The sequence below is a fragment of the Saccopteryx bilineata genome, chromosome 7 (genome assembly GCF_036850765.1).
Source record: "Saccopteryx bilineata isolate mSacBil1 chromosome 7, mSacBil1_pri_phased_curated, whole genome shotgun sequence".
In the NCBI taxonomy this organism is placed as follows: Eukaryota; Metazoa; Chordata; class Mammalia; order Chiroptera; family Emballonuridae; genus Saccopteryx; species Saccopteryx bilineata.
Window position 1 is genome coordinate 80,094,937 of NC_089496.1, and position 27,164 is coordinate 80,122,100.

The following is a 27,164-nucleotide window of genomic DNA, read 5'->3' on the forward strand; positions in this document are numbered from 1 at the left end:
CAGAGCCATCCTCAGTGCTTGGGCCAACCCCACTTCAATGGAGCCTTGGCTGTGGAAGGGGAAGAGAGAGAGAGAGGAAGGAGAGGGGGAGGGGTGGAAAAGCAGATGGGTGCTTCTCCTGTGTGCCTTGGACGGGAATCGAACCCAGAACTCCTGCACACTAGGCTGACGCTCTACCACTGAGCCAACCAGCCAGGGCCATTTGCTGATTTTTGAACTCTATAAATAGAATCATACAGTATGCCCTCTTTTGTCTCTGGCTTCTTTACTTTTTTGTTGGTAAAACTCATCCATGTCATCATATGATATTGTCCATTCATTCTAACTGCTGTGTAGCACTTCATTGTATGACTTTCTATTTTAAACAATCCATCTGAACATAAACATTTATACCACAAAATTTCCAAATATTTAAAAACAATAATGCTTTACATATTATAACCAGACACTTATTTTTCAAAAGACATATCCATATGGAATTCCTAGATGCATTGAAGGAAAGAAGGCAGAAAGACCAGGAACATCAATCACCAAGAAACAAATGGCTACAATCCTTCTGCATGTCAGGAAGGCTGTGAATATCAGCTAAGAGAATAGCTATTTTTTCTGCTTGGAGGTTAAATTAAAAAAATTATTCTACAGGCAATGTTCCAAGATTAATTTACGTTGTTACACATAGTTGTTCATGATAAGAAAGTTAAGTAAGGAGTCAAGTGAGCATAAAACCCCCTCAAATGTATTTTAATTCTGGACATAAGGTCTCTCTGTAGTTATAGTATTTTTATGCAGTAATTTAAGGAATTTAGCTTGCATCCCCACATTTATGTTCCTGTTACTTTGCAGTTTATAACTATGAAGGTGATATGAAAAGATGGCCTGGCTTTGACTCCTGAATTTGCTGTTAAGTAGTGGTGTGACTTTGGATATGTCACTTACCCTGTCTGAGTCTGCTGCTTCATCATAAAATGAAGGGCTTCGACCTGGTCATCTTCAATGTTGCATTTAACACTGAGATGCTGTGTTCTTCTGTTCTGTATCTTTTTAAAGAATACACTGATCTCCTAACCTTTAGTGGTTATGCATTTGAGGAGTTGAGGGGGTGTGGGGAGTCTCTCATTCTGCTGGCTGTCTGGTGTTATGTTCCTGAGTTGGGCTGCTTCTTATACTCACAGTCAGTTAGTAGGTTGAATCAAGGCTCAGCCTCTATCGAAGCCAACGATAGTATACCTATGGAAGTATTTTATTTTATTTTATTTTTTATTCATTTTAGAAAGAAGAGAGAGAGAGCGAAGGGGGGAGGAGCAGGAAGCATCAACTCCCATATGTGCCTTGACCAGGCAAGCCCAGGGTTTCGAACCGGCAACCTCAGCATTTCCAGGTTGACGCTTTATCCACTGCGCCACCACAGGTCAGGCCCTTATGGAAGTATTATCAGGGGAAAGCATTTCTAGTGAGCCACAGGCTATCCATCTAATAACAGAGTACTTAAGTGTACTCGAATGTTGATTACAATTCTTCTGTCAAATTATTAAATTAATTCAACCATTTATTGAGCACCTACAATGCACCAGGCATTGTGAGAAGCACTGGGGACATAAATCTGAATAAGACACAGTAGCATGAATTTGAAGACCAGAGAAAACATTCTTTGAATTTACAATATTTAAAGACAAACCTAGTTCTATTCCAAGTATAACTATGATTTGCTGGCTATCTAACAATACAGTTTCAGTTCTTGAGTTTGTCTTTACAAAATCTCTAACCAAATATTACAAATATTTAATAACACAAAGGCATTCTAAAGTTATGAATAACCAACTAAGGCAATGCTGCTTATAGGATTTCTCCACTAATGCCTTCTTTTCCCCTCATTTTCAGTTTGGGCCTCATCTACCCACTTCATCCCCCAACTTAGTGTGGTTTGAATGACAGTCAATGACAGTCTGTAGAACCTCACACCTGGAACTGCCATCTCTTCCTCACCGGTTCCTTCCTTTCCCGTAGCTGCTGTGTTGTGCACCTGCCCACCCTCCCTGCTTTCAACCAGGGACTCTGCCCCAGGGGGGTAGGGCTGGCTGGCTCTCGTCCTTTCTCCACCTGCTCCTCTGATGGCTCTTACTTCCTTTGGTCACCCTTCTATTTCTTTTTTCTCACTTGGAGCCCCAAAATCCTTCAAGGAAAGTTGAGGAGAGTCAGATTGGATCAGTGAAATGTCTCTTAGAAAAGGGAAAATTACAATTCTTGAAGGGGGAAGTGCCCTGAAATGCCTTGGTCTTCATAGACCCCTCTACCATCATCTAAGAGTAGTTTTAAATCAACTTTGTTTTCTGTTTTTATTACTAAAATTATGACAGTTTGATTTCTTCCTCGTAATCAAGGGCCATTCAGTTACATAAGGATAAAATAGGTGTCAGTGAACTACAGTAGAATCTGGTCTTTTTGTCTATCTGTCTGTCTGTTTACCTACCTAAAATCAGGTTACTTTTTCATCATGATGAAAGTCATACATTCTCAATGTGAAATATTTGCAAAGTAAAGAAAGTGTGAAAAGAAAACAATGATCACTCATAATCCCATCATTCAGGGATTTAAATCTATAGAAATTTTAGGACATCTCTTGTAGTTGTATTCCCACGTGTTTATACAGGGTGTGGCAAGAGTAGCTTTATAGTTGATCATCTGGAAAATAATACAATAACTAATAAAAAGACAAGAATAAACTCTTCCTGGCCTGACCTGTGGTGGCGCAGTGGGATAAAGCGTCGACCTGGAACACTGAGGTCGCCGGTTCGAAACCTTGGGCTTGCCTGGTCAAGGCACATATGGGAGTTGATGCTTTCTGCTCCTCCCCCTTCTCTCTCTCTCTCTCTCTCTAAAAAATCAATAAATAAAATATTAAAAAAAAGAATAAACTCTTCCTTTCATGTACTACTCACAACTGTAAACCTACTTTTGTGCCACCCTGTATGGATAATAATTTAAAATTTTGACATCTTTCATCTTAAAATTATTTTTGAATAGTTAAAAATGATTAAAAATGTAACTAGTACAAAAAGTAATATAGTAAAAAAGTAAGTGTTCTTTTCACTCCTCTCTCCCTGCCCCAGGGCATCAAGTTTACCGTCAGAGGCAATCTCTTCGTGATTTCCTTGGTAGTCTTCCAGCAATGGTCTATTTACAAACATGTTTGTATGTATCTCCTCCTGTGCCCCAATACAAATCAAGTGTGCTGCGCATTCTTTACTATATCTTGCTTTTCTCACATGGCAATAAAACTTGAAGATTGTCCCATATCAGTATAAATGGAGCTGGCTAGATTGTATTTCATTTTATGAGGTGATGTATATTTAGGCCATTTGCAATCTTTATTATTACAAGCAATGCTACAAAACTATCTTGTATACATATCACTTCTGCTCTAGCATATCTAGGACAAATTTCTAGAATTGGAATTGTGGGTCATGTGGTATGTGCATTTGTTGTTGTTGTTGTTTTTATAAGAGAGGCAGGGAGAGAGAGACAGGAACATGGAGCTGCTCCTGTGTGTGCCCCGACTGGGGAATAGAACCAGCAACCTCCATGCTCCTGGAGGGTGCTCTAACCAACTGAGCTATCTGGCCAGGGCTTATTTTTTAAAATTTATTGATTGATTTTTAGAGAGACAGAGAGAGAAAGGGAGAGAGGGGGGAGGGGGAAGGAAAGCATTCGCTGTTGTTTCACTCAGTTGTGCGTTTATTGGTTGCTTCCTGTGTGTGCCCTGACCAGGGATCAAAACTGTAACCTTATTTTGGGAGGACACTCTTAATTGACTGAGATAACTGGTCAGGGTTTGCATTCTTTTTTTTTTTTTTTTTTTTTGTGGCAGAGACATAGAGAGTCAGAGAGAGGGACAGATAGGGACAGACAGACAGGAAGGGAGAGAGATGAGAAACATCAGTTCTTTGTTGTGGCACCTTAGTTATTCATTGATTGCTTTCTCATATGTGCCTTTACCGGGGGTGGGGTGGGGGCTACAGCAGACTGAATGACCCCTCGCTCAAGCCAGTGACCTTGGGCTCAAACTGGTGAGCCCTGCTCAAACCAGATGAGCCTGCGCTCAAGCTGGCAACCTCAGGGTCTTGAACCTGGGTCCTCCACATCCCAGTTCTATGCTCTATCCACTACGCCACCGCCTGGTTAGGTTCAAGGCCTGTATTCTTTCTACGTAGATATTGCCAATTCACTCCCTTTGTTTTATCATAATTGAGATTATGCTGAACATGTAATTTTGTTTCCTGTGTTTAAAATATTTATATCTAAGTATATATTTTTTATAAATATAATTTTAATTCTTGCAAAATATATTCCCCCCCCCTTTTTTTTACAAGTGAGAGGAAGGGAGATAAAGAGACAGACTCCCACATGTAACCTGACCAGGATCCATCCGGCAACACCCATCTGGGGCTGATGCTCTGCTCATCTGAGGCCATGCTCACAACCAAGTTATTTTTAGTGCCTGAGGTGGAGGCTCCATGAACCATCCTCAGTGCCCGGGGCTGATGTACTTGAACCAATCAAGCCATGGCTTTGGGAAAAGAAGAAAGAAAGAAAGAAAAGGATAAGGGTGAAGGGTGGAGGAAGAAATGGTTGCTTCCCAGTACCTGGACTGGGAGTCAACCCCGAACACCCACAGGCTGGGCCAATGCTCTACCACTGAGCCAACCAGCAAGGTCTGCATAATGTGTTCTTATGTAGCGATGCCATAATTTCTTAATTCTTTTATTGTTGGGTTGTATAATACTGTTTTGTTGTTATAAAATTTTCTAAAATGAGCCTGACCATGCGGTGGTACAGTGGATAAAGCATCAGACTAGGATGCAGAGGACCCAGATTTGAAACCCCGAGATTGCTGGCTTGGGCACGGGCTCATCGGGCTTAAGTGCGGACTCATCAGCTTGAGCTAAGGGTCGCTGGCTTGAGAGTGTGATCACAGACATTACCTCATGGTCATTGGCGTAGCCCAAAGGTCACTGGCTTGAAGCCCAGGGTTGCTGGCTTGAGCCCAAGGTCACTGGCTTGAGCAAGGGGTCACTCGGTCTGCTGTAGTCCCCGGGTCAAGGCACATATGAGAAAGCAATCAATGAACAACTAAGGAGACAAAAGAGCCACAACAAAGAATTGATGCTTCTCATCTCTCTCCCTTCCTGCCTGTTTCTCTCTCTGTCATGAAAAAAAAAATTTTTTTCTAAAATGAATATAGTTTATTTCCATTTTACTTTAATTTCTTCTAGAGTATATTTACAGAAATCACTCATTGAGCCAAAGGGGTGATTATTTGAGATATAGTGTGAAAATATTTCCTGGGAAAGTTCTATTAATTTACATTTGTGGAAAGCAAGGCTCATTTCACCATACCTTCAGTAACAGGGCACACTGCTTTCTAATCTCTCCTCATTGTATAGAAAAAGAATGATATAATTTTGTTTAATTTTTTTTATTGTTAAGAAATTAATGTCCTGTTTGGGTATCTCAGTTGGCCGGATCCTCATCCCAATATGCTGAGGTTGCAGGTTCAATCCCCAGTCAGGGCACATACAGGAATTAACCAGTGAATGCATAAATAAGTGGAACAACAAATTGATGCTTCTCTCTTTCTCTCTGTCTCCCCCTCATTCCCTTTCTCTTTTTCTAAAAATCAATTTAAAATTTTTTAAAAATTGAATTGTTTTATAGCTTATTTCTTTTTCTTCTTTAGCATATTGTCTTTTATGTTTTAGTTCTTTTTTATTTTTTTTATTTTTAAAATTTTTCTGAAGTGAGAAGTGGGCAGGCAGAGAGACTCCTGCATGCGCCTGACCGGGATCCACCAGTGTGCCCACTAGGGGGCAATGCTCTGCCCATCTGGGCCATTGCGCCATTGCTCTGTTGCAACCGGAGCCATTCTAGCACCTGAGGCAGAGACCATGGAGCCATCCTCAGTGCCTGGGCCAGCTTTGCTCCAATGGAGCTTTGGCTGTGGGAGGGGAAGAGAGAGACAGAGAGGAAGGAGAGGGGAAAGGGTGGAGAAGCAGATGAGCGCTTCTCTTGTGTGCGCTGGCTGGAAATTGAACCTGGGACTTCCACACGCTGGGCCAATGCTCTACCACTGAGCCAACCAGCCAGGCCCTTAGTTCTTTTTTATAGATTTGAACTTTTTATGTTGGAGGATATGACTTTTCATCTTATTTATTATAAAATATTTCTCAGTTTCTAAAAAGTGTGCTTATAATTTTGATGTGAAAAATTTTGTGTAGTCAAATGTAGCAATATCTTGTTTATGAGTTTTTATTTCTCTTAAGCTTAGAAAGCCTTTCCTTATTCAGAGAGCATATGGGCATCCACCTGCATTAAAAACACTCTCCCTGAGACTCTTCCTTCTTTTTTTCCTGCTTTCATCCCCACCCCCTTTTTCTCTACATTTAACTCTTAAAAAAAAATCCCCCCTCCATTGATTTGAGAGAGAGAGGAAGGGAGATAAGGCACATGGAGAGAGAAGCATCGTTTGCTGTTCCACTTGGTTGTTCCATTTAGGTGCGTGCTCATTGATTGCTTCTTGTAGGTACCCTGCCCAGGGATCAAAACTGTGACAGCAGAGTGCAGGGATGACACTTTATCCTCCGAGCCACCCAGATGGAGCCTACATTTAACTCTCAATGTGTCAGGAATTTATCTTGCCCTACAGGAAGAGGTGAGGAGGCAAATTAAAATTTTCCCTCAAATATCTATCTCAGTGTCCCATTCATTCAATAACTTTTCCTTTTTGGCTCCTGTTCTATATTAAATATCGAAAGTGTTGGTGTGTGGACTAATTACAATGTTCTTACAATGTGGTGTCTGTATTTCATGTATCTGTGGCTGAGTTTAGGGACTAGAATTTGCTTTCTGCTGCCGCAGGATGAGAGCTACTGCTCAACCTTCCTTATAATCAGCTTTTTCCTTCTTCTAAGGGGTAAGCTAGCTTTAGAATAGACACCAGGAAGCATCAGACTCTACCATAGCTGAGTCTTCTCATTTATTAATTTGGTACCATAGATAAAGGACTGTTGGAATGTACAGAACACTGAACTTAATCACCATACTGTTGTCTGTGTCCAGGGGGGTTTCTTTTTTACGGGGGGTAAATGGTGATGGAAAGAGACTTGACTTTGGATGGTGAACACACAGTACAATATACAGATGATATATTTAGAATTGTACACAGGAAACCTGTATAATTTCATTAGCCAATGTCACTGCAATAAAAAATTTAAAAAGTGTATTATAACACTGAACCAAAGAAGCACAGAACTTAGGAAGCATTATGCATCTCACTGTCTGAAGAGTGGGCGCCCTGCTCCTCAGTCCATTCAGATTTTAAATTATACTACTTCAGGGTTGTATTAGATTAAACCAGGGGTCCCCAAACTATGGCCCACGGGCCGCACGCGGCCCCCTGAGGCCATTTAACCGGTCCCCGCCACACTTCCGGAAGGGGCACCTCTTTCATTGGTGGTCAGTGAGAGGAGTACACTGACCATCTCATTAGCCAAAAGCAGGCCCACAGTTCCCATTGAAATACTGGTCAGTTTGATTTAAATTTACTTGTTCTTTATTTTAAATATTGTATTTGTTCCCATTTTGTTTTTTTACTTTAAAATAAGATATGTGCAGTGTGCATAGGGATTTGTTCATAGTTTTTTTTTTATAGTCTGGCCCTCCAACAGTCTGAGGGACAGTGAACTGGCCCCCTGTGTAAAAAGTTTGGGGACCCCTGGATTAAACCATAGATTAAACCACAGCTAACACTCACTGGCCAGTTGGCTTAGCAGTAGAGTGTTAGCCTGGTGTGTGAAAATCCCCGGTTTGATTCTTTGTCCGAGCACACAGGAGAAGCGACCATCTGCTTCTCCCCCTTCTCTCTTTCTCTCTTCCTATCCCACAGCCATGGCTTGAATGGTGCGAGCAAGTTGGCCTCAGGTGCTGAGGATGGATCCATGGCCTCGCCTAAATGGATCCATGCACTGAAATAGCTCAGTTGCCAAGCAATGGAGCAGTGGCCCCAGATGGGCATAGTAATGCCCTGTAGGAGGCTTGCTGGGTGGATCCCCTTGGGAGCGCATGCAAGAGTCTGTCTCTCTGCCTCTCTGCCTCTCAGTTAATTAAAAAAAAAAACCCAAAATAGCTAACACATATATTTTTTATTTTTTCAAGTCTTTATTAATGTTCTCAGTAAAGTTAAATATTTTCTAGATATAATTCATAATCATTAACAAAATTTTAGTTTATTAAGGTGAAATTCATAAAACAAAGTTAATCATTTTAAAGTGAACAATTCAGTGGCATTGAGTCCATTCACAACATTGTGCAACCTCCACCTTCATTCTGTTCCAAAGCATTTCCATCATTCCAAAATAAAATTCTGTATCTGTTCATTAAGTAGGCATTTCCCATCCTCTCTCTTCCCTCCAGCCCCTTGCAACCTGCTTTCCATCTCTACGGGTTTACCTCTTCTGGATATTTCAAATAACTGGAATAAAACAGTATGTGGTATTTTCTGTTTAGCTTCTGAAACCTTAGCATGATGTTTTTGAGGTTTATCCATGTTGCAGCATGCATCGATACATCGTTCCTTTCTGGAGCTGAATCTTATTCCAGTGCATGTGTATACAATTTTTTTTATTTTTTATTTATTATTATTATTTTTTTCATTTTTCTGAAGCTGGAAACAGGGAGAGATAGTCAGACAGACTCCCGCATGCGCCCAACCGGGATCCACCCGGCACGCCCACCAGGGGAGACGCTCTGCCCACCAGGGGGCGATGCTCTGCCCATCCTGGGCATCGCCATGTTGCGACCAGAGCCACTCTAGCGCCTGAGGCAGAGGCCAAGGAGCCATCCCCAGCGCCCGGGCCATCTTTGCTCCAATAGAGCCTTGGCTGCGGGAGGGGAAGAGAGAGACAGAGAGGAAAGCGTGGCGAAGGGGTGGAGAAGCAAATGGGCGCTTCTCCTATGTGCCCTGGCCGGGAATCGAACCCGGGTCCTCCGCACGCTAGGCCGATGCTCTACCGCTGAGCCAACCGGCCAGGGCCGCATGTGTATACAATTTATTTATCTGTCAGTTGATAGATATTGGGTTGTTTTCACCTTTTTGCAGGCAGATATCCAGCTGATTCAATAGTACTTGTTGAAGAGATTATTCTTTCCCCATTGAATAGCCTTGTACCCTTGTCAAAGATCAAATGCCCATAAGGTTCATTTTTGGACTCTCAATCCTATCCCATTGGTCTATATGTCTATCCTTATGCTAGTACCATAGTGTTTTGGTTACCGTAGCTTTGTAGTGAGTTTTGAAAATCAGATGTGTGAGTCTTCCAACTTTTTTCTTCTTTTTTAAGATTGTTTTGGTTGAGGGTTTATTATATTCCAGATACTACTATAAATCTTAGCACACTTTATGTTATATAATTCATGTAGCAGCTCTGTGATGTAGATATTAATATCCACATTTTACAAGTTAGGTGATCTGGCTAAGGTTACAAATCTGTTAGATCAGGGGTCCCCAAACTATGGCCCGCTGGCCGCATGCGGCCCCCTGAGGCCATTTATCTGGCCCCTGCTGCACTTCTGGAAGGGGCTCCTCTTTCATTAGCGGATGTATCCTGTGCTCCTGGTGTACTGTATGTGGCAGTGCTGCAAAGCGCGGCATCGCTCACGTACAATACTACTTCCAGTGACGTGGAATGCATGTGTCACGGCTCCGGAAGCACGTCATATCACTTGTTACAGCTAGCAGTGACAAATGTGGAACCGGACATTGACCATCTCATTAGCCAAAAGCAGGCCCATAGTTCCCATTGAAATACTGGTCAGTTTGTTGATTTAAATTTACTTATTCTTTATTTTAAATATTGTATTTGTTCCCATTTTGTTTTTTTACTTTAAAATAAGGTATGTGCAGTGTGCATAGGGATTTGTTCATAGTTTTTTGTTTGTTTGTTTTTTGTTTTTTGTATTTTTCTGAAGCTGGAAACGGGGAGAGACAGTCAGACAGACTCCCGCATGCGCCCGACCGGGATCCACCCGGCACGCCCACCAGGGGCGATGCTCTGCCCCTCCGGGGCGTCGCTCTGCCACGACCAGAGCCACTCTAGCGCCCGGGGCAGAGGCCAAGGAGCCATCCCCAGCGCCCGGGCCATCTTTGCTCCAATGGAGCCTTGGCTGCGGGAGGGGAAGAGAGAGACAGAGAGGAAGGAGCGGGGGTGGGGGTGGGGTGGTGGAGAAGCAAATGGGCGCTTCTCCTATGTGCCCTGGCCGGGAATCGAACCCGGGTACCCCGCACGCCAGGCCGACGCTCTACCGCTGAGCCAACCGGCCAGGGCCTCATAGTTGTTTTTTTTATAGTCTGGCCCTCCAACGGTCTGAGGGACAGTGAACTGGCCCCCTGTGTAAAAAGTTTGGGGACCCCAGTGTTAGATATAGGATTAAAACTAAGGTTATCTAACTCTAGAGACCACTTTCTTAAGAATTATATATATTTAATACTTTACTGCCTCTGTCAAAGATTGTGGACCACTGGAGCTTATTAGCTTTGCTTTTTTTAGGTAAAAGGTTAGAAATCTGTACTACTGAAAATTTCTCAATTGGTAACCCATGATCAGGCTAACCTGATAATAAATAAACTGAAACACATTTTTTCCTTTCACATTCAGTAGTTAATTTTTCTATGGTTTGTGACTGCGCTGACAGTTTTGCATCCTCCTCTCCCTTCCTCTTTTTGTGATCATATTTTTTCTGATGGATGTTTTGAGGTTATTTTCTATTCTGAGAAAATTATACAAATCTGATTTATTATCACAACAGCTCAAAAGTGGTTCCTGTCGAAGCCCTCTACATTTATAGACTGTAGCTCCTGTTAGCCTCCTTCACTGGACGGGAAACGACTGAGAACGGGCGATGTTCAATAATGTGTTTTGGACTAAATTGTTGTAGAATGATATCTTAACTTTCTTAGATGTATCAGTGCAAATATACAAATGACTTTGCCATCATCAGTGTGCATGACGTTAAAAGTGAGCGCACAATACTTATTATATTGGTAAGCTGCCTGACCTGTGGTGGCGCAGTGGGATAAAGCGTCAACCTGGAACACTGAGGTCGCCAGTTCGAAACCCTGGGCTTGCCTGGTCAAGGCACATATGGGAGTTGATGCTTCCTGCTCCTCCCCCTTCTCTCTCTCTGTCTCTCTCTCTCACTCCTCTCTCTCTAAAAAAAAAAAAATTCAATAAATATATTGGTAAGCTGTTTCTTTATCTTTGATGTAGTTTCTATCAGTCTATCATTTATCTGGTTATTTATCATTTACATCCAGTAAAATTTACTCTTTGCTTATACTTCTATGAGTTTTGACTAACACATCGAGTTGTGTAACCACTACCACACTCAGGATAGAGAATGGGTCCATCGCCCCCCAAATTCCCTCCTGCTGTCTCCTTCCTCGCCCCCAGTCTCTGGTAACCGGTAATCTAGTCTCTGTCCCTAAAGCTTTGCCTTTTCTAGAATGTTATATATATAGAATCATATAGTGCAGTCTTTTGAATGTGGCTTTTTTCACTTAGCAGAATGCATCTGTGATTCATCTATGTTCTTCCATTTAGTAATAGTTCCTCTTATTGCTAGCAATATCCGATCATATGAATGTACCCAGACTGTTTATCCTTCACCACTTGACAGACATTTGGATTGTTTCCAGTTTACGGTGATTACAAACAAAGCTGCTATATAAACAGTTCACCTAAAGGTTTTTTGTGTGAACGTGAGTTTTCATTTTCTCTTAGGTAGATATCTAAGAATGGGATTCCTGAGTTATATGATAAATGCAGGTTTAGCTGAATAAGAAACTGACAAACTATTTTTCAGTTTCTTGGAACTGCTGTAACAAATGACCACAAACTTGATGACTTAAAACAACAGAATTCTGTTCTCTCAAAATTCTGGAGGCTAGGCCCTGGCCGGTTGGCTCAGCGGTAGAGCGTCGGCCTGGCGTGCGGGGGACCAGGTTCGATTCCCGGCCAGGGCACATAGGAGAAGCGCCCATTTGCTTCTCCACCTCCCCCCTCCTTCCTCTCTGTCTCTCTCTTCCCTTCCTGCAGCCAAGGCTCCATTGGAGCAAAGATGGCCTGGGCGCTGGGGATGGCTCCTTGGCCTCTGCCCCAGGCTCTGGAGTGGCTCTGGTCTCGGCAGAGCGACGCCCCGGAGGGGCAGAGCATCGCCCCCTGGTGGGCAGAGCGTCGCCCCTGGTGGGCGTGCCGGGTGGATCCTGGTCGGGCGCATGCGGGAGTCTGTCTGACTGTCTCTCCCTGTTTCCAGCTTCAGAAAAAAAAAAAAAAATCTGGAGGCTAAAAGTTTGAAACCAAGGTGTCTGGCAGGGTCATGCTCCCCTGAAGGCACTAGCGAGGGATCCTTCTCTGCCTCTTCCTAGCTTCACTGGCTCCTGGTTGTCGTTGGCACTCGTTGACTTACGGCTGCAACACTTCAATCTCTGTCTCCGTCATCAGAAGTCTTCTCTCATGAGCTTCTCTGTGTTTTTTTTCTCTTCTTTTAAGGGCATCAGTTGGATTTAAGGCCTACTCTAATCAATTATGACCTAATCTCAATTAATTTTATCTGCAAAAATTTTAGTTCCAAATAAGATCACATGCCGAGATTGAGTAAATATGCATATTGGGAGGATACTGTTCAATCCACCATAGTGGCTGTATCATGTTGCATTCCCACCTGCATATAAGAGAGTCCAGTTGCTTCCATCCTTATCAGAGCTTATTATTGTTAGTTTTTAAAAAGCCATTCTAATAGGTATGTAGTAGTGTCTCATTATGGTTTGGATATGAATTTCTTTTTTTTTTTAATTTTTCTGAAATGAGAAGCAGGGAGGCAGAGAGACAGATGCCCGCATGCGCCCGACCAGTATCCACCCAGCATGCCCACTAGGGGGCGATGCTCTGCCCATCTGGGGTGTTGCTCCGCTGCAACCAGAGCCATTCTAGCGCCTGAGGCGAAGGCCATGGGGCCATCCTCAGTGCCTGGGCCAACTTTGCTCCAATGGAGCCTTGGCTGCAGGAGGGGAAGAGACAGAGAGGAAGGAGTGGGGGAAGGGTAGAGAAGCAGATGGGTTCTTCTCTTGTGTACCCTGGCCAGGAATTGAACCAGGGACTTCCACATGCCAGGTCGACACTCTACCACTGAGCCAGCCAGCCAGGGCTTGAATGTGAATTTCTGTAATGACTAATAATGTTGAGCATCTTTTCCTGTATTTATTTGCCATTTGTATATTTTCTTTCTTGAAGTATCTGTTCAAATCCTTTCCCCACTAAAAAAAAATCATTTTCTTTTTATTGAGTTTTGAAAGTTTCTTTATATATTCTAGATATAAATCCTTTGTCAGATATATGATTTGAAAGTATTTTCTCATGCAAATCAAAACTACAATGAGATACCACTTCACTCCTGTTAGATTAGCTATTATCAACAAGACGGGTAATAGCAAATGTTGGAGAGGCTGTGGAGAAAAAGGAACCCTCATTCACTGTTGGTGGGACTGTAAAGTAGTACAACCATTATGGAGGAAAGTATGGTGGTTCCTCAAAAAACTGCAAATAGAACTACCTTATGACCCAGCAATCCCTCTACTGGGTATATACCCCAAAACCTCAGAAACATTGATACGTGAAGACACATGTAGCCCCATGTTCATTGCAGCACTGTTCACAGTGGCCAAGACATGGAAACAACCAAAAAGCCCTTCAATAGAAGACTGGATAAAGAAGATGTGGCACATATACACTATGGAATACTACTCAGCCATAAGAAATGATGACATCAGATCATTTACAGCAAAATGGTGGGATCTTGATAACATTATAAGGAGTGAAATAAGCAAATCAGAAAAAAACAAGAACTACATGATTCCATACATTGGTGGAACATAAAAATGAGACTAAGAGTCATGGACAAGAGTGTGGTGGTTACCAAGGGTGGGGGGGGAGGGAGGACATGGGAGGGAGGGAGGGAGAGAGTTAGGGGGAGGGGGAGGGGCACAGAGAACTAGATAGAGGGTGACGGAGGACAATCTGACTTTGGGCGAGGGGTTTGCAACATAATTTGATGACAAAATAACCTAGACATGTTTTCTTTGAATATATGTACCCTGATTTATTAATGTCATCCCATTACCATTAATAAAAATTTATTAAAAAAAAAAAAAAAAAAAAAAAAAAAAGAAAGTATTTTCTCCCAGTCTGGCTTGTCTTTTTATTCTCTTTATAGTGTTTTGTTTTGTTTTTGTTTTTATTTTTGTTTTTTTATAGAACAGTATTTAAAATTTTTGATTAAGTCCAATTTATCATTTTTTTTCTTTTATAACTCATACTTTGGATGGTATATCTAGAAGTCTGCCTAATCCAAGGTCACAAAGATTTTTCTCTTCATGTAGTTTTAAAATGATAATGATTGATGCTTCTTTTTTTTAGATTTTTTTAAAAATTTTATTTATTCATTTTTTAGAGAGGAGAGATAGAGGGAGAGAAACAGAGAGAGAGAAGGGGGGAGGAGCTGGAAGCATCAACTCCCATATGTGCCTTGACCAGGCAAGCCCAGGGTTTCGAACCAGCAACCTCAGCATTTCCAGGTCGATGCTTTATCCACTGCGCCACCACAGGTCAGGCCTAAAATGATAAGGATTGAATTGGGTTAAATAGCAAGTTGATTTGAGAGAAAACGTTTGGGTTCATTCAATATTGTAGAGATGAACTCAGTGAATTATTTGATGATCCAGCATTTAAGCAATGTCTTCAGGCATCGTCGTCTCTTTCCAGCTCTTCCTCTTTTGGAACATAGAGGTTTTCATCCCAGGCAGGTCTCTCTTCATAGCTGACAACTCCAGGAGGTAGAAGAGTTTCTTTTCCCCAATAGTTACATCAGAAGTCCCAGGACTTTCTCTCATTGGACTGTTTTGGTGAACATGTGTTTATCTTGGATCTGATTACTCTAGCCTGGAGATGAAATAGGATGGTTGGCCTGGCCTTGGTCATGTCCCCAACCCTAAAGGTAGGGATGGAGAAGGGTCAGCCCCACCTGAATCATACGAATTGAGAATGGATAGGTGGCTTCCTAGAAGGAAACCAAGCAGATTTTAACATAAAAAGGGGGATTTCCACTGCCACTGGGAAAGTGCTCTTTGTAACTTGTTAAGGACTGGTTTGTGTCTCCTGCCCAATTCAGGTATTAAAGCCCTAACCCCTAATATGATAGTATTTGGAGATGGAGCCTTTGGGAAATAATTAGTTATAGATGAGGTCCTGAGAATGAAGCCCTCATAATATGATTAATGTCCTTATAAGAAGAGATCTGAATTTGCTGCCTCCCTCTTTCCTCCTCCCTCCTTCTTTTTCCTTCTCTGCCATGTGAGGGACACAGTGAGAAGGTGGCAATCTGCAAATCAGTAAGAGAACTGTCATCAGAACCTGACTATCTATGCTGGCACCATGGTCTCAGAGTTCCAGCCTCCAGAATTGTGACAAAATACATTTCTGTTGTTAAAGCCACCCAGTCTCTGTTATTATTATGGCAGCCCTAGCAGACTAATACTCAACTGATCTTTATCATTTTCCCACAACAGGTGCAATCAAAGCAACAGCTACCCTTTATTGATTGTTTTCCGTGTGGCAGGCACTGTGCCAAGTGTTTTATAGGACTCTAATTTTCCCAACAATTATCTGGGGGAAGATACCAGTACTCTCATCCTAAATTTACACAGGGAAACTAAGGCTCAGTCACTTTGGATATCACGTGGTCACACAGCTTTAGATGATGGACCCGGGTCCCAAGCCAGGTCTGTCTGACTTCACTGCCCACCCTGTGATATCCTGTTATTTTTGTCCAGTCTCCCAACTAGCCAGTCTGCCATCTTCTACCTTGGTTGACTGTGTGATTGACAGATTCATGGAGATGGTGATGTTTTAGCATTTCAGCCCTTCCCCCAGTGACAGACAGCCTCTGCTTCCTACTAAGTTTTCGATCCAGAGTACTGGCAGGTTTACTGCTCTTTACCCCAAAGCAACTGAAGTCTGCTTTAAATTGGTGGGGGAGCAGGGCCCCCACAGTGTTTTCTGTCTCTTACCCAGCCTCAGTAGGCCTCTATTTGATATCAGAGATGAATCCTGGGCACAAGTGTGTTATCTCCCAGGGGCAGATAACCACTATTTTGTACTCATGCAGGGCTTGGGCGTATAAATGGGTATTCCTGTTCCACCCTCAAATCTTAGCAGGTGCTGCAGGACTGTGCCTGCGAAGAGAAAGGATCTCTTAGGTCAACTGTCCTGCCTCCAGTCTTTCTTGTGGGTACCAAGTGGAGGCCAGTAGGAAGACATGCTAAGCAGTAGGGATTTCTCTTGTCTCTTGAGCGTTTAGGAATTCTAAACTGCCGTGCTAGCTCGCACTCATTCTTTAAGGCAGTGGTCGGGAACCTATGACTCGTGAGCCAGATGTGGCTCTTTTGATGGCTGCATCTGGCTCACAGACAAATCTTTAATAAAAAAATAATAACGTTAAAAATATAAAACATTCTCATGTATTACAATCCATTCATTTCCTACCGCTCATGTTCATGATTGCGGGTGGCTGGAGCCAATCACAGCTGTCCTCCGGGACAACAGCAAGTTTTTATTGGATAATGTGTAACATACACGGGTCGTTGTATGGTTCTCATGGAATTACATTTTAAAATAGGTGGCGTTCATGGCTCCCTCAGTCAAAAAGGTTCCCGACCCCTGCTTTAAGGTATTTTTCTTGGCTCTGGCTGGTTAGCCAGAGAGTTGTCCTGAAACACCTAGGTCGCAGGTTGGATCCCTGGTCAAGGCACATACAGGAAGCAACCGATGAATGCACAACTAAGTGGAACAATAAATGAATGCTTCTCTTTCTCTCTCTCTCTTTCTTTTCCTCCTTTCCCTGTCTCTTTAAATAAAAAGGCCCTGGCCAGTGGCTCAATGGATAGAGCACTGGCCTGGCCTATGGATGCCTCAGATTCTATTCCTGGTCAGGGCACACAGGAGAAGCAACCATCAGCTTCTCCCTGCTTTATCTCCCCCTTTTCTCCCTCTTCCCCTTCCACAGCCAGTGGCTCAACTGTTTTGAATGTGGTCCTGGGCACTGAGGATAGTTCCACTGGAGAGCATCAGTCTCAGGAGCTAAAAATAGCTTGGTACTTGAACATCAGCCCCAGATGGGGTTGCTGGGTGGATCCTAGTCAAGGCACGTGCGGGAGGGAGTCTGCCTCACTATCTCTACTCTTCTCACCTAAAAAAAAAAATCAATAATAAAAAAAGAATTTTTCTTCTTACCCAATTTTGTGGTGCTTACCTAGTCTACCTTTCTTTGCCACAAGAGAAACAGTTGCTATGTCTTGTTTCTCTTCAGAAGGGCTTTGTCATTCTTTGGAGTTTAATTTCCTTCATTGCTTTGCAGCTCAATTCTCCGATGGGTTCAAAAAATAGTCATTTCATAAGTCATCCATCATTTTCTTGTTAGTGCGTAAGCAACGTTCTCTTGAGGGTTTCTACTTCCTATGTGGAAGTAGAACTTCCCAGTTCCAAGCTTAGAAAAATAGTTTCCAAAGTAATTGTTAGAAAAATACCAGCCTCACAGAGTGTAGGATATGGGGAAGAAAAGATCTGGAGGTCAAATAAGCTTGGTAAATTTATAGCGTATCTTATTCTCTTTTGGATATTTACATGGCACATCAACCTCTTAAAGGCTGAGAAGTCCTGCAGAATAGAGAAATAAACTTAACTTTGTTTAATAGAGTATCCTTAAAATGTGTTTAGTCATAAAACCCTTTGCTTGGGTAACACCCATTATTTCCCTTAGAGTTACTATTCTGTGAACACAGCTTGGAATATAGAGGCCTAGATACTGATGTTTTATTCTCTGGGAATCAGGAGCCAAAACAGAAAGCAGAGATTCCTCAAGATAATACCAGAATCCTGTGGATATTCCTAGAACCACAAGTCATCATGGTGATTGGGTCGGGTGCTGGGTGGTACTGAGGCACTCAAGCAGTGGCCTCAGCCAGTGGTTAGTGTCTAATCTTGTAGCTCTGACTTCATAGAGGATACCTGAATGAATGAAACACAAAGTCAAAATAAAATGTCTGGCAGTTTCTAGATCATTCCACTGGTTCTCTTCTCTGACACATCCCACCTCAGCCTCTAGAACCAATCCTAAATCTCTTCCTGGATACTATGTTTGTACAGCTTGTGCAGATGCCGGTGGGCTCCACCCCTGCTGTGCTTGGGACACACCCTGAGTAGGGAGCTGCTATTGTATAGCAGGGCTGGATGTGAACCTATTTTGTGGGCCCTCATGCTAGTTTGAAATGAATTGTCAGCCTCAACTTGAAATTCTTTATCTTCTGGGCCCAGGTCTGTGCTGTGGAGTTGAGAAGGACCTTTGGTCCATACTCTCCACCCCTCAGTTACATTAGCATTCTTTGAAGTGGCCTGGACATCTGTTGTTTCCATCTCCTGTGTCCCTGTCGTTTCTTCCCTTGAGGCACCAACTCCCTCTCTTTGAAGAACTAACTCTTTCCGTTCCATGTTTAGGTGGGTCTGCAAGTTGGTAATTGCTGGAAGGGACCAAAGCTGGAGTTAGAACCCAAGAGTCTGACTCCAAAACCTACTTCCATAAAAATGACAGTAGCCTGTTTCCTAGTTCTGAATCACATCTCTTTCACTGATAGAACATTTCCTTTGTATTAGTCTAAGTAGTGCAATGCAGTGATTCCTCACTTAATGTTGTTCATAGGTCCTTGGAAACTCTGAATTTAAGTGAAATAACATATAATAAAACCAATTTTGCCATGGGCTAATAGATAAAAAGTTCCTATGGCATATTTCTTTTTTTTTTTTTTGTATTTTTCTGAAGCTGGAAACGGGGAGAGACAGTCAGACCGACTCTCTTGCATGCGCCTGACCGGGATCCACCCGGCACGCCCACCAGGGGCAACGCTCTGCCCACCAGGGGGCGATGCTCTGCTCCTCCGAGGCATCGCTCTGCTGTGACCAGAGCCACTCTAGCGCCTGGGGCAGAGGCCAAGGAGCCATCCCCAGCGCCCGGGCCATCTTTGCTCCAATGGAGCCTCAGCTGCGGAAGGGGAAGAGAGAGACAGAGAGGAAGGAGGGGAGGGGGGTGGAGAAGCAAATGGGCGCTTCTCCTATGTGCTCTGGCCGGGAATCGAACCCGGGACCCCTGCACACCAGGCCGACGCTCTACCGCTGAGCCAACCGGCCAGGGCCGGCATAGTTCTGGTAAAAAAAAAAAATCACCAAACTTCTATATAAAGACAACAAACACTTCTAATACTAAACATTAAAATAAATGTGACTATACAGACATTTAAGAAAGATGAATAGAAATAAATCAGGCCGTTATTTTCCAACCTGCTTATTCCAGTTCAGGGTCACAGTGGCCAGAGCCTGTCCTGGTAGCTCAGGGTGCCCAGTGGGACCCACCCTGCTCTTCCATCACAGGGCCACTCACACCTACAGCCACCATCACTCAGACTGGGACAGTGTGGACGTGCCAGCTCACCTCACAATGCAGGAGGAAACCAGAGTCCCCAGAGAAAACCCACACAGACGCGGGGAGAACGTGCAGACCCCTCACAGACCGTGGCTCCCGCCAGGAATTGATTGTTTTCCCTCAGTAGTGTTATAACGAGATGATTTTGAACAAAGTGATGTTATATTTGAGGACCTGCTGTATCTTCTACCACAGAGTTTCTCCTCAGCCGTTTGGAAAAATCACATATCTCAGTCGAGATTTAAGATTATAAAAAAATAAATAAAAAGTTCTCATCTCATAATGAGAAAGATTTTCATTTTATTAGTTTTGGTGGTGGCACAAATTAGGTTCTGTTTGAAAAATAATTATTTTTTTCCTCTAAGATCTTTAGTCCTTTTTATTCCTCACCTACTCCTTCAGCTACACGGGGCCATGAATGACGATTAAGGACATTAATAGCTTTTTTTTTTTTTTTTTTTTTGCAGAAAGAGACTAGCCTCATTACCCTGGAAATGTGAGTCAAAGAAGAATCATAATTTAATTGTTCATTGCACAAAAATTATGTGATTTCCCCCATTTCTTCCCTGTCCTCTCTCTCTCTCTCAGTCTAAAAAGATATTCAACTAAGCAATCAGGGATATTAACTATTCACAGCCGAGGCAAGTGTGGGCAAATAACCCTGCAATAATGCAGTGGCCGCCTCGGAAGTGGCTGGCTATCAATAACAGAGAGCACTCGGTCTGGTCCTTCCTGTGTGTTTGCTGATACATTTGCAATTTTATGCACAGTTTTAAACGTTAAGCATTAATCTGAAATGGGCACCGAAGCATCAATAAACTTTACATTTGGCCCCTTTTAATGAAAATGCTAGATATAGATTTAATGCAAAACTAAACATTTGGCTCAATATGTTCTACTCCAGTAAATTAGTCAGTGTTTGTCATCTTTTTAAAAAACCGGGAGTTTAATGGCTCATTTCACATGGTTTTGTTAGGGACAGATAGAAAGCTGATAAACAGTCCATTTGTTCTATTACAGTAGCTCCTAGCCACACCACTGAAGTTAAGCCTCACTGCTCATTTCCTTTACAAACTCCATCGTGAGTTGAAGTGGCCTGTTTTTGAATATTTGAAGCTAAGCCTTGACAAGAGTGCTTTCTCAGACCAACTCTTGTCAACACAGACTAGGCTTTGTTGGAAAGTGGCCCCAGAGCAATGGGATCTGAAGTGACTCAGTGAACCCAAAAGGGAACAGAGCATCAGTGAGCCCCTTTTGGGTCTTGTTCCAGATTTTTACATGCTGTATTTACACAACAATCACCCCAGACCCAAGAGGTCCATGTAACAACCTCCACTTGGCCAGATGAGGAAACCAGGGCTCCAAGATGAAGCTGCACAGCTAGTAAGTGATGGCGCCTGGATGGAAGCCTACTCATTGTACCACACTGCCTACCAGCTAGGGAATACACTCTCCCATCTCTACCAGTACTGCATGATTTGTCAGTCAAGGAGGTTATATATTGCCACTTCTTCCAGGAAGTCATTGCTAATTGCCTGCTTGTTGACTCTCCTTCTTCTGTGTTTTTATCACATTTTATTTGTGCCTCCAAAGTATCCCTTAGGACATTCTACTTTTGATTATATTAATTGAATACCTGTATGACTCCCTGTGAGAGTTAGGGCTATCTCTTAAATCACCTTTGTAAACACTGTAGGACCTTCCCTATCACAGGCACAATAAATTTTTGTTGATATCTTTAGAAAGTAAGTTGTTCTCAACATCTCTAATCCCATTTCCAGAATTATGAAGAACACTAGGACAAAGGGCCAGGCCCTGCGGTGAGTGCCTGGATTTGAATCCCAGCTGTATAGTCTTAGGCAAGCTTTTCTGCGTTTCAGATTCCTTACTGTATGTGGTGGGAACAATAATAGAACCTACCTCAAAAAGGCATTGAAAAAGTTCAACAAAATAAGGTATGCATGGTGCTTGGAATAGTGCCAGCTACATAGAACATGCTCAATGAACATTGACTATTATTTTTCTGAAAACCGGAGATTTTATAGCATCTGCAAGAAACTACAGAGCCCTTGAGTTGTCTACAATTTTAAAATCTAGAAGAAAGGTTGGCTCAGTGGTAGGGCGTCGGCCTGGCGTGCAGAAGTCCCGGGTTCGATTCCCGGCCAGGGCACACAGGAGAAGCGCCTATCTGCTTCTCCACCCCTCCCTCTCTCCTTCCTCTCTGTCTCTCTCTTCTCCTCCTGCAGTCAAGGCTCCATTGGAGCAAAGATGGCCCCGGCGCTGGGGATGGCTTCTTGGCCTCTGCCCCAGGTGCTAGAGTGGCTCTGGTTGCGGCAGAGTGACGCCCCAGAGGGGCAGAGCATCGCCCCCTGGTGGGCAGAGCATCGCCCCCTGGTCGGTGTGCCGGGTGGATCCCGGTCAGGCACATGCGGGAGTCTGTCTGACTGTCTCTCCCCGTTTCCAGCTTCAGAAAAATACAAAAAAAAAAAAAAAATCTAGAAGAAAGGGGGATTGGTTTAGTAATAGTGACACTGACAAAGCTGAGGAAACATTTTGTGATGACCAATCAGATAATATTAGGGAAAGAGAAGTGAGTAAGAAGGCCCAGGTTTGGACAGGCCTAGATTAATCACGTGCTTGGACCCAACAGTCTCCTCTTCAATTCCAGTCCCAGATGTGGGCATGGAATTTATGTAATTCTTTTTAAGAATAATGTCTAAATAATTATGTAACCACTGATAACGATGTCATATTTTCCAAATTTACCTAATCCACATGTACCAGAGAGACAGACAGAGAGAGGGATGTTCACAGGACGGAGAGAGCTAACTGGGTAAACCCGGGGGCCCTGCTCTGGATAACTAACTAACCTGCTTGCCTGCTCAACACTATTTGACTCAGGATAAACCTCTCAACATCTCTCAGCTTGAGCCTCCTCATATAGAAATATAAAAACCCCTCTCCTCTGTGTCCCTCTCTGAGCCTCAGCTTCCTATCTATCGAATGACCAGGCTGGCTAACCTGTGGCTCTGCCTTCCCTGGGATGCTGTGAAGTCAATTCAATAATATTGCCTAAGCTGTTGGGGACTTCCTGAGATCAGGCTCGGCAGGACACCAACAGACTAGAAGAGTTGATGGACACACAGAGAAGGACTATCTGTCCCTCTTCCTGCAGGAGAACAGTGGCCTGACAGGGGTTTCTCCTGAGTGACTCCTCAGAAAGGAGAGGGCAGAGCAGGTGACAATGACTATGTCTTCCCGCTCTCCTGGCCACCTGGCCTCTGCTCATATGTAACCACTCTCCTTCTCTGGGAAGCAGGCAAGTGGCAGGAGGGCCCAGGTGTCTGAACTTTGTTGAGCAGCCAGGCACCTGACAGGACCCTTGCCCCGACACAGCACCCTTGCTCTTATAGAACGACATAAGCAGTCCACTGCGAAGGGAGGAGAAGGGCAGGGGGTGTGCAGCCTAGACTCTTTGGCTCCAGCCAGCCAGGAAAGTCAACAGCCTTCAACAGAGGTTCCCAAGCCCATTGTACACCAGCAGCACTTGGGAGCTTGTTTTAAGACAGATTTGTGGGTTATTGACTAGAACGCTGATTCGGTAGGTGAACAGTGGGCTCGAGCATCTTATTTTTAAATAAACTGTCCAGGGGGTTCTTGTGCACAGCAGGACTTGGCAGTCCTGTTGGTTTAGGTCATGGGGAGAGAGAAGAGGTTAGAGGAGTCTAGTTCGCGAAGCACATCAACTCCACATGCTCTGCTGGAGTCGGCAGTATGTGGTATCCCAGCTCTTTCTAGCTGTGCCCATTGGTAAGTCTCAACATCTCAAAGCCTCGGTTATCTCATCTCTAAAATGGGACTCATGGTGATGACCCTGGTGTACTAATGTGAAGGTTAAGTAGTGCCCACAGAGCACTTGGCAGAGAGCCTGGCACACAGTGAGCATTTAATACATGTTATTTTTATTATTGTTATTAAGACTTGTAAAGAAGCCTGAAGACTCTCAGACTAGTGTGTCAGGAACTAGCCCTGTTCCAAAGAGTCTTTCCCAGAGCAGGCTAGAAATCTTATTCTGACTTCAAAAAACAAAAGAAAAAAAGAGAGTAGCTAGATTTTGGGTTGGACCTGGGGATTCTAAAAAGGCAGAGTGAGGTACACGAACAGCTGCAGAGAGAACTGTGGGCCACTGGTGGAAAAGAAGGGGCACTGGTGGCAGTCAGGTGACCTGGGTCTAGGCGTGGCTCCGTGCGGTGCCAGACCCTGGGTAGGTCGCTCGTTCACTCCTGGCCTTTTCCTCTCAGTTGTAGACGGGTTGCCGTGGCTGACATCAACGTTCTTGTTCACTGGACGATTTACCCCAAGCCTCTGGAGGAATCACACTTCTAATACTTTTTTACAAAGATGACTCATGGAATTAGTTGGAAAAGGTTAATATTTATTCAGTCTGGGTGATGAATACATAAATGGCTGTTAGAATATTTCTTCAACTTCCTGTACGTTTGAAATATTTAACAGCAACAACAAGGTAATGCCAGCTGATGGGTTCATACTAATCCCAGCTGACAGGACCCTGCTCAGAACAGGGAAGCGGGCACGCCGGCCTGCAGTAGCCCTCGCACTGTGTGACTGTGCCCCCTCTTCCCTTTGAGATTCCCCCACACTCTCTCTCAAGGGCTTACATTATCACGGCTGCCGACCTCATAGGCGTGAGATTGGTTGGACCTGAGGTGTGAACAATGGATAGTGGCTTAATTTTAATTCCTGCTTCTCCTCATAAACCAAATGGCATGTGTGTCAGACTCAAATCAAGCCTGCGAGCGGAGAGGCCCGTGAGGACATTTCACTGGAGGATGAAGGTGGCACACTGTCCTCAAACTTCACCAGGTACAAAGTTGCTCCCTCATTGCAGGGAAAAGGTCGGTCCTGTCTCCATGTCATGATACTTTGTTTCTACACAGAGCAATTCAGAATGGAACGAAAACAGCTGCTCACCTCAGGCATGTGTGTGTGTGTGTGTGTGTATGTGTGTGTGTGTATGTGTGTGTGTGTGTGTGTGTGTGTGTGTATGTGTGTTGCCTGTCAATTATTTGGATAAAAAAAATGTATTGCCTTTCTGTAAACAAAATAGTTGAGCCTGACCTGTGGTGGTGCAGTGGATAAAGCATCAACCTGGAAATGCTGAGGTCGCCAGTTCGAAACCCTGGGCTTGCCTAGTCAAGGCACATATGGGAGTTGATTCTTCCAGCTCCTCCCCCCTTCTGTCTCTCTCTCCTCTCTCTCCCTCTCTGTCTCTCTCTCTCCTCTCTAAAAATGAATAAATAAAATAAAAATTTTTAATTATAAAAAAATAGTTGAGATTTTTAAATCATTTAACCAGTTTTCCTTATAACAAATCACTTAAAAAATAAAATCATCTTTGGCCCTGGCCGGTTTGCTCAGTGGTAGAGCGTCGGCCTGACGTGCAGAGGTCCCGGGTTCGATTCCTGGCCAGGGCACACAGGAGAAGTGCCCATCTGCTTCTCCACCCCTCCCCCTCTCCTTCCTCTCTGTCTCTCTCTTCCCCTTCCGCAGCAAGGCTCCATTGGAGCAAGGATGGCCTGGGCGCTGGGGATGGCTTCTTGGCCTCTGCCCCAGGCGCTAGAGTGGCTCTGGTAGCAACAGAGCGACGCCCCGGAGGGGCAGAGCATCGCCCCCTGGTGGGCAGAGCATCGCCCCTGGTGGGTGTGCCGGGTGGATCCCGGTCGGGCGCATGCGGGAGTCTGTCTGTCTCTCCCTGTTTCCAGCTTCAGAAAATACAAAAAAAAAAAAATCATCTTTAAAGAGATGATCATCTTGAAATGATTATTGTAAGTGGGAAACTAGTACTGCCATAAATGGAAGGTAACTATGAACATAAATACAATGGAAAACAAACAATGTTCCTGAATTGTAGCTGAATTCCCTAGTAAGAATATCAGGCTAAGACCTATTTCTCTTTGTTATAAAAAAGGAAGTTGCAACTTTAAAAACATATTAACACCAAATTCAGATCCCTTCCAAGCCAGATTTAAATAAATCTGAGATTTAAAAAAATCTTGAACTGAGAAGCTAATATCCTTTTCTGGCAGTACTTTCCTGAGAATGCCTCCAACAATCCTCCATCCCGCCAGGAGTCACACCCACACTGGAGCTCTGGAGCCTTGCAGATGCTCTTCTCATCAGACTACCTGATTCTATCTCGGCCTTAACTCCAAAGCTCAAGCCACCCCCTCCCTTGTGAGCTTTGAGTGTCTTACATTCTCTTGCAGGGCTGGTCTACAAGTTTCTCGGGCCTTTATACCTTGCCTCACCTACCACTTTCCTAACTTCTGCCTCCAAATAATTCCACGGGAGACTGACAGTTGTAGCCTTTCACAGCCTCCATTTTCTCATCTGTGAATCGAGGAAGTATAATCACATTGGCCTCACGGAATGTTGCAAGGGTTAAACGATCCAATGAAGAAAGAGAATGCGCCTTGCACAATGGCTATAATATATGTTCAATAAACAGTAGCAACTGTTGTTAGTCATTAAGACATTAAGTCTGACCCCCCCCCCCCCGTGCCACCTACTTTCAAACACTCAGCTCGTAAGCCACCCATTTAAGCCCTTGTTACATGCATTCACTGGCTCTTACACATGCCAACAAGCGATTGGTTTACTTAAATTCCTGGTCAGTGGCGGTTGATTGTTTGGAATGCCATTTGTGTTTGCATGGTACATCTCAGATCTGAATTAGCCACCAAAGTCAAGTAGCTTGGAAAAGGAGTGTGATTGGAGGGCATGACCTAGTGTTCCTACCTGAGAGGCTCACGGCTTCCTGGGGAGGCCTTTGTTTTTCTCCCTGAGTGGATACAAATAGTGGGGCAGCTTCTAAGAGATACTGGCCTTTAGCGTTCAAGGGGTTTAGGGGTGGCGGTGTCCTCCTGAGTATTGGGCAATACATTCATGGTGATGTCAGATACATTGTGTGAGTCTCTCTTTGCCTTATACAAGTAGACTCTTGGAAGCCAGGCTCATCCTCTTCTAAAAGGAAGCCAAGCAGAGTCATACAGTAAAGGGAGGGAAACATTCTTTCTGACTAATTTATCAATTTAACACAGCATAGTGGTGTTGGGTTACGGGGTCAACAGTCAGCAGTCACATTCCTCAGTTGTTTGATTGGTGAAATGCATTAACAAACAGCCAGTGAAACTCTTTCTGATTAATCACATTGATAAGTTTTTTTTTGTGGCGCGCTACAGGCTCTTTTAATTTAATCTGCTTAGACAGCAGCTCATTCTGATGAAGTGTCTTGACTTATCTAAAGAAGCACGGATGAAAAGGCTACCGGGCCTGGAATTGTATTGTGCTACCACCTAATTATTAACGTACATAGCTACTGCTTTCCTGCATTTTGGTTATTTTCTTGAAATGAGAAAAGTGTTTTTGGGTGAGAGCATAAGGTAAGCGAGGATGATCCCCAGAAACATGAAAGAAAAGGACGATGCTGTATTAGTTGTATTTGAAAACAC